Source organism: Tiliqua scincoides, chromosome 1, assembly GCF_035046505.1.
Source record: "Tiliqua scincoides isolate rTilSci1 chromosome 1, rTilSci1.hap2, whole genome shotgun sequence".
NCBI lineage: Eukaryota > Metazoa > Chordata > Lepidosauria > Squamata > Scincidae > Tiliqua > Tiliqua scincoides.
The window spans coordinates 104,908,444-104,915,993 of record NC_089821.1 but is presented as its reverse complement, the minus strand read 5'-3'; positions in this window follow the sequence as shown (position 1 = coordinate 104,915,993).

Here is a 7,550-nt window from a genome sequence, read left to right as displayed (position 1 = left end):
CATGGGACCTGCTTCTGAGTAGACAGGCCGAGGACTGGGCTCTCAGGCTGCAGTCCTACCCACTTTCCTAGGAGTAAGCCCCATAGGCTGTCATGGGACCTACTTCTGAGTAGACTCGCCTAGGACTGGGCATGAAGCCCGCAGACTCCGAAGGTTTTCCGCGCCTGCCCTAGAAAGCAGCGCCGGAGAGTTCCCGAAAGCTGCTGCTGCTGCAGGAGTGGACTCTGTCGGGTGCCTCCTGCCTGCCACCACTGGGATTGGAGAAAATATTTACAGTCACTTCTTTGGAAAGAGGATGCAAAACAGAGCAGAGGTTTGGACATTCTGTTTCTTATCTACCATTTCTACATCATCTTGGGGTGCTGTTGGGCTGCAGTCAGAGCCCAAGCCTATCCAGGTCTACTCAGAAGTAAATCCCATTGCAGTCAATGGGGCTTACTCCCAGGTAAGTGTGAATTGGTTTGCAGCCTCAGACACTGCAGTTGAACTTCTGCCTTGCAAAGAAGTTAGTAGAAGGGAAAGGATCTCCCTCTTTCCAGCAGTAGCTAAGTAAATCTATTCTGCCCCACCATATTAGACCATACCCAAGGGCATGTTAATCTATGGCTGGGACCCTAGGCTTTCCGGTGTTTTGGGCCCCTTCCCACATTTAAATCTTTCACCCAACTACAGCTGACAGTATATACATCTGTATGTATGATATACTGTATATCAGTGGTTCCCAACCTTTAGGAGCCCATGGACCACTGAGGCAAAAATTGGGATTGTCATGGACCACATGTGGCTGTGGGTGGTCGGGTGTCTGTCTGCTCTGGTGGTGGGTCTGTCACCTACAGACTGGGTGACCAGATGCAATGGAGGACACAGGGGCTACACCTTTAACCCTTGTATCCATGTTGAGCTCCCCTTGCCAAAATGCCCTCTTCTATTCAATGGTTAAAGGTATGGGCACTCTCTCTTCCATTGCATCCAGTCACCCTGCCTACAGACTGTCAGTGAGGACACAGAATGGACCACCCATAGCCGCAGCAGACACTTAAGTGGTTCTGGCTGCAGACAGTCTCCATCCTCTTTTGTGGTCCATGGGAAATTGCTTGCTCAGCAAGACACTGGAAGTGATCAAAGGCAATTTTCTTTTTCCTGAGGACCACTTCTCAAGGTCTTGTGGACCACCAGTTGTCCATAGACCACAGGTTGGGAACCAGTGCTGTGTATGAATAAATATATATAGACAGGTATTGCTACAGTGCAGAATGCAAAATGCCTTTAACCCTTGAAGCCCTAGAGCACAGATAACTGTGCCTCAGCAAAAAAGAAAATGGGGCTCTAGGCTTTGGCCTAATGAATAATATGGCCCTGACCATACCTAAGAGCACGGGAAGCTCCTGCCAGACTCTGGGTGACCAGATGTCATAACTGCAAAAGAGGACCAGGCACCCCAAAATGTAGGGCATCCAAGAAAAATGTAAGACATGACAAGAAAAAAGCTAAAAACATTCATATATTGATGTCATGTGTTTAATTTAAACACCATATTATTGAATTTAAATTTAAAACTACATTACATACAATTTATTAATTCCAAGAAGGTTATGCGCTGCCTGCAGGGGCCCCCCTCACAAGGAAAAGGAAAATATTTTAAGTTCTTTTCCAGGACACAAGGCTAAAAAAAGGAGGACATCTGGTCACCCTAGCCGGTCTAGAACCAGTTATCAGAAGGTTTTTGGGAGCAGAGCTTACGCCAGAACTGTTATTCCCCATGGCTGTCAGAAAACTAAAGCCATGTTCTTGTGAAATGGCTGTGTTCAGGTTTGTGCAAAACCCACAGGCCTTCAGCTCCATAGTAACAGAATGTTATTTAGAATGTACACACCAATGTAGTCATGCCGATGGGCCTTGAGTTGCATCCTGTGCTGGGGGGCAGGCCTCCTCAAAGCAAGCGAATATTTATTCCTTTTCATTGGAGCTGCATCAGTGCTGGAAAGTTGGTTAAGACTGGTCCCTCCCATTGTCTCCAATCTGAATTTAGCCACATCCCTGTCCGCCCAAATCCATTTCTTGGGCCACATGATGAAGAAGGACAGTAAGAAGCTATCCCCTGAGAGGATCCAAGTGATCAGAGACATTCCTCTCCCAAAGACTCAAAGGCAACTGTGAGGTTTTCTCTGCATGATCAGCTTTTGCATCATGTATATAGAGCAGTGGTTCTCAAACTTTTAGCATTGGGACCCACTTTTTAGAATAAGAATCTGTCAGGACCCACTGGCAATGATGTCATGACCAGACGTGACACCATCAAGCAGGAAAATTTTTTAACAATCCTAGCCTGCAGTCACATCCACATTTACCCAGGAGTAAACTCTGGGTAAACTTTACCCATTGATAAACTCTTGCTTTAACATATCATATATTATTATTATTCCGTTAGTTTACATTTATAGGGAAGAAAATTCACAGTCCAAAGAAGGGTTATCAGAACCAATGGAAACCTCACAAAATATCATAGTGAGCACTTGTTAGAAACCTATACATAGTAACCTGTTCAAAGTACAGATCTGTAACATTTACCCACATGCAGTCATATACCATGGTAGCACCAAGTCTAATATATTACAAATATTTAAATGAATGAGGACCCACCTGAAATTGGCCTACAACCCACCTAGTGGGTCCCAACTCACTGTCTGAGAAACACTGAGAGAGGATAAAGTAGCACTTACTGGAAACAAAATGGAGTTTACTTAATGCTCCTGTTATCCTGAAAATATTATATTGCCAAGTTACTTGTTACACAGTTTTATTAATTTGATTGCAATGCTGAGGCACAAGTTACCTGTGACAGAGTTTCTGAACAACAAAACATGACCAGGCCATTTTGCATTGTTCTTTTTAGCACGTCCCATTACATTGTTAGCAAGATTTTCAGCCTTGCCTGGTAGACTGATATTTTTTCAAAGTTGCCTTGTGAAACATCAAAAAAACAGAGAGCAGTTCAATTACTGTAGCTTGTGCTCCTCCACTGTTTACAGTGATAACTTATTATAAAGAACATTTCCTTAGAAATAATGGAGATCATTTTGCATCATAATGTTCTTTCAGTCAGATTTTCATTTTTTTTCTTACGTAGAATAAGTATCTCAGATAAGGTTGCAATTCTATACTGTACACACTTACACCTGGGTGTGAGCCAATAGAACTTACTTCTGAGTCGGGGCTTTTCTGAAGGCCAACTGAAGTGGTCCCTTCAGATAGCAGATTGACAAGGGCACCCATCTTCCCCCACTGTCCCTTCTCCTTCTCCCATTCCCTGGACTGGAAAAGGAAGAGGAGGGCAGAGAGGAAGAAACATGGAGAGTGCTGAGCTAGAACTCTGGAGAGTTGGAGGAACAGAGACTGGCACATCATCGGGTAAGGGGAGACAAAATGTGGCATACAATCTCTGTGATTAGGCTGGCCCTGTTCTGAGTAGACATACTTAGGATACTACTGAGAGACAGCAGAAGTGGGCAGTCAAGTCCTGAAGACTTGACTCAAGTCACAAAAATACACATTTCCACAACTTGTGGGAACTTGAGTTGCATGCTGTTTTGCCAGATTCCTAGTCCAAGCTCTGCCTGGAGAATTAATGCCCACTTTTAGCTAATTAGCTCCACTTTTTTTTAACCAAACAATGACTCTAGTTCTGCCTTGCAGTCCTAATGGACCCCACCACCAGGGTAGCTCACCAGTTCAATCTGTAGAGGTCCTCTCTCCTGCCAGCAACCTTCCGCCACTACAGCAGTCCCTTGGTCCACCACAGTTCTTAGGCATGGCAGCCAAACACCAATCTCACTGTCTCCAGTAGTTTCTGCTCCAGCAGTGTCCAAAGTCCATTCACACATAAGTCCATCAGCAGTTCCTCAGTCCATTAATCCAGTTTCAATTTCCTCCTACTACCCACACTAAACTCTTCCTTCATCAGGTGCTTTTATGCCTGAGGGCCCTATTGCCTTCAAGTGGCTGCAGCTGTGCAGCACACTCTCTGCTGAATGCCCAGGCCTTACCCTTAAAGGGGCCACTGCTGACACCACATCCTACCTCCTCGCCAGATCTTCCAGGATTCCAATACACACACATCACTCATTTGAGAACTGACTTGCAACTCAGGGCTCTGACCAGAACAGAGATATGACTTCTATAGACTCAAGTCAGGAAGACCCACCATTTTGGGCCTGTGATTTGGCACCTCTGTGTACATGTGTGCTTGCTTATTTTTTTTCTACTGCTTCCACATGGCCTTATGGCCAATCCTGAAGCCAGCATTCAAACCAGCATAAACAGCAGACTTGGTGGGAGGAGGAGAAGTTGACTCCAGGAGACAGGGCCTGGAGTGGAAGAGGGAAGCTGCAAGAATCTGGGGTGGGGAAGGAACCAGAAGGAGGCCATGGCAGCCAGGACATGGGGGGAGCAGGCTCTTTTGTCCATCTCTGAAGGTATGGACCAGGGATCGGCAACCTTAAACATTCAAAAAGCCATTTGGACCCGTTTTCCGGAGTAAAGAAAACCTCAGGAGCCACAAAAGCCTCTTGACATCTAAAATGAAGATAACACTGCAAATATAGTTGTTTTTTTTTACCTTTATGCTATGTATAAAAAAACTATAGTGTGTTAAAAATTTCATTTCATTTGACTCCAAAGTGGAGTCAGGGGAGGGGGAAAAAAACCGACAGATGCTGCTTTGCGCTGAATCGAAGCAATGGGAAGACTTGTGCAGGCTTACTCAGAAGTAAGCGCCTCTCTGATTTCCATGGGGCTTCCTCCTTAGCCAGTGTGTGTAGTATTAGGATCGCATCCTCCACCCTCAGACATCTTTTGGGAAGTCTGCCTTGTCGTGCCTCCGTGGTCAGGCGCACTGACCAGGAGAGAAATCGCAGGAAGGCCAGAGGGGCTGATTCCAGAGTCGGCTCCCAATCCTAAGCTTGCCTACTCAGAAGTAAGTCCCATTCAGTTCAATGGGGTTTACTCCCCATTGCACTCCCTGCAGGCGCGCTCCAGGGTTGGTCACCCCTCTCTTCTGCAGTGGGGGGGCAACATTAAGGCAAAGGGAAGCCTGCCAGACTCAGAGGGATGGAGCGGAAGGATCCCCCTGCCTGCTCTGTGCGGGGGGGGGGGGGGCGGCGCCAGGGTGAGAAGAGCCCAGCCTGGGTGCAGGGGAGGCGCACGCGCACCACAGGCTGAGCACTCCAAGTTGCGGGAAGGGGTCCGAGGAGGCTTCGGAGCGCAGCTTATCTGCCTTGGAAATGCCTTTGTATTTTTACATAGTAATTAGTTTAGCGAAGGGGGTGACAGAGAGGCACTCTGTCACCCCCTTTGCCACTTTCACCCACCCTTCCCCGCTGAGCCCATGCGCCACCAGCTCTCCCTGCCTGGCCACAGGGGTCCCTGCAAAGCGCCCCCCGCGCCTGCCACCAGCAGCCCTGTCCCGTGGTTCAGCCCGCTGCAGGGAGAAGGAAGGGCGCAGGGAAGAGGTGCCCGGCTGCCCCCCCCCCCGCGCCTGCTCGCAGTGGGGCACCTGCAGGCGCCTGCTCACAGTGGGGCGTGGAGAGCAGGTGCGGGAGAGCGCCGCTGCCCCTTCCTTTGATGCCCTTCCCCGCTGAGCGCATGCACGGCTGTGCCAGCGCTGCCAGCTCTCCCTGCCCGGCCACAGGGGTCCCTGCAAAGCGCCTCCCGCGCGGCCCTGTCCCGTGGCGCCTGCTCACAGTGGGGAACGGAGAGCAGGTGCGGGAGAGCGCGGTTGCCCCTGCCTGCCACAGAAGCTGCTGTGGGCGAGGGCAGCGCCCGACCCGCACTCACCAGCAGCCAGTGCCCGCAGCACATTGCACCAGAGAGAGGCGCCCTCAGGGCTGGGCTGGCTGGGTGGCGGCCGCAGGGAAGGCGCCCCACTTCCAGCCCCCATTTGGGAGCCGCAGCAGACCGCTGAAAGAGCCGCATGCGGCTCTGAAAACACAGGTTGCAGACCCCAGGTATGGACAATCAGTTGGTGGAATGGCTGGCTTGATTTTTCTCTCTGGATGAAGGTGGGGAGAAGGAGGAGCCCAATTGAGGGGAAAGGGGGTTCCAGCAATAGGAAAAAAATGCCTGGATAGCCCAGGGAGGCAAACCTGGGGGGAGGTATTGACTGCAATGGGACTTCTGAGTAGAGCTGCAAAGGATTGGGTCATAAGCCTTCCAGTTGCTGTGGGCGACCCTCCCTCCTGCCTGTCACTTCTGTCTCTTCATGCTGTCTGCCTCCACCTTGCTGATCTCTGGCCACCTCCCTGTTGATCCTTCCATGGCATACTGGTCAGTGCTCCTTCTGAAGACGGAATTGGGAGCCATGAAGTGAATAGAGAGGTTATTGCTGGGGTTCATATGGAACCCACTGCTTTCTGCACTCTCTCAAACAATAGCAGAGCTTGTGTTTATAACAGTGAAATGAAAATGGTGATTGAAGTGAAGAACTTCATCACCTTTTTTTTTTAATATACACATTTATGTTCTTCTGCATTTTTAGATAGTTGCCCAAATCTGTAGAAAGAAATACCTTGTCTGTGAGTTGTTCAATTTCATTTACAAACCAATAGACACTCAACCACCCCATTTCTCTATTCATATAGATCAGGGGTGCCCAAACTCTGGCCCTGGGGCCACTTGCGGCCCTCAAGGCCTCTCAGTGCGGCCCTCAGGGAAACCCCAGTCTCCAATGAGCCTCTGGCCCTCCAGAGATTTGTTGGAGCCCACACTAGCCCGAAGCAACTGCTCTCAGCGTGAGGGCAACTGTTTATGTAAATTAATTCTTTTTTTTCCCAGGCCCCTGACACAGTGTCAGAGAGACAATGTGGCCCTCCTGCCAAAAACTTTGGACACCCCTGATATAGATGATGATAATTATGTCTGCAATCATATGCACTCATAACGGGGGAATAGATTAGTTGGCAACCTTCAGTCTCCAAAGACTATGGTATTGCGCTCTGAATGGTGTTTCTTGAGATCTATGAAGGCTATAAAGAGTGGCTGTCGTTGTTCCCTGCATTTCTCCTGCAGTTGTCTAAGGGAGAAAACCATATCAGTGGTGGACCTGTTGGCTCCGAATCCGCACTGCAATTCTGGATAGACGCTCTCTGCAAGTACCTGGAGATCCTCCTCCGCTCAGGCTGGCCAGAGGTAGGCAGCAGCGCACCTGCTCAGCATGCAGAGTGTCCCGGGCGGGCGGGCAGGCAGGCAGGATAAGCGAGCCTAGAGTTCCGATGGAGACCTGGAGAGAAGCTGCCATCCGTCACAGCCAGAGGCTCGGAGCAAGCCAAGAGCCCAATCCTGTGTCTACTCAGAACAAGACCACTGACGTCAGTGATGATTCTTTTGGCATAACATACCTAACTTGACCAATGTCTAACAAAGACAGATTAAACAAAATTATTTGTTTTGCCCCATCTTCAGTTGGGCATTAACACTGCCTTTATTTGATTAGCTAAGCATGACTGGTGTCTTACTGGGAAGGGGTTGGCACACTTGAGAAAAATAATTGAGGCTAC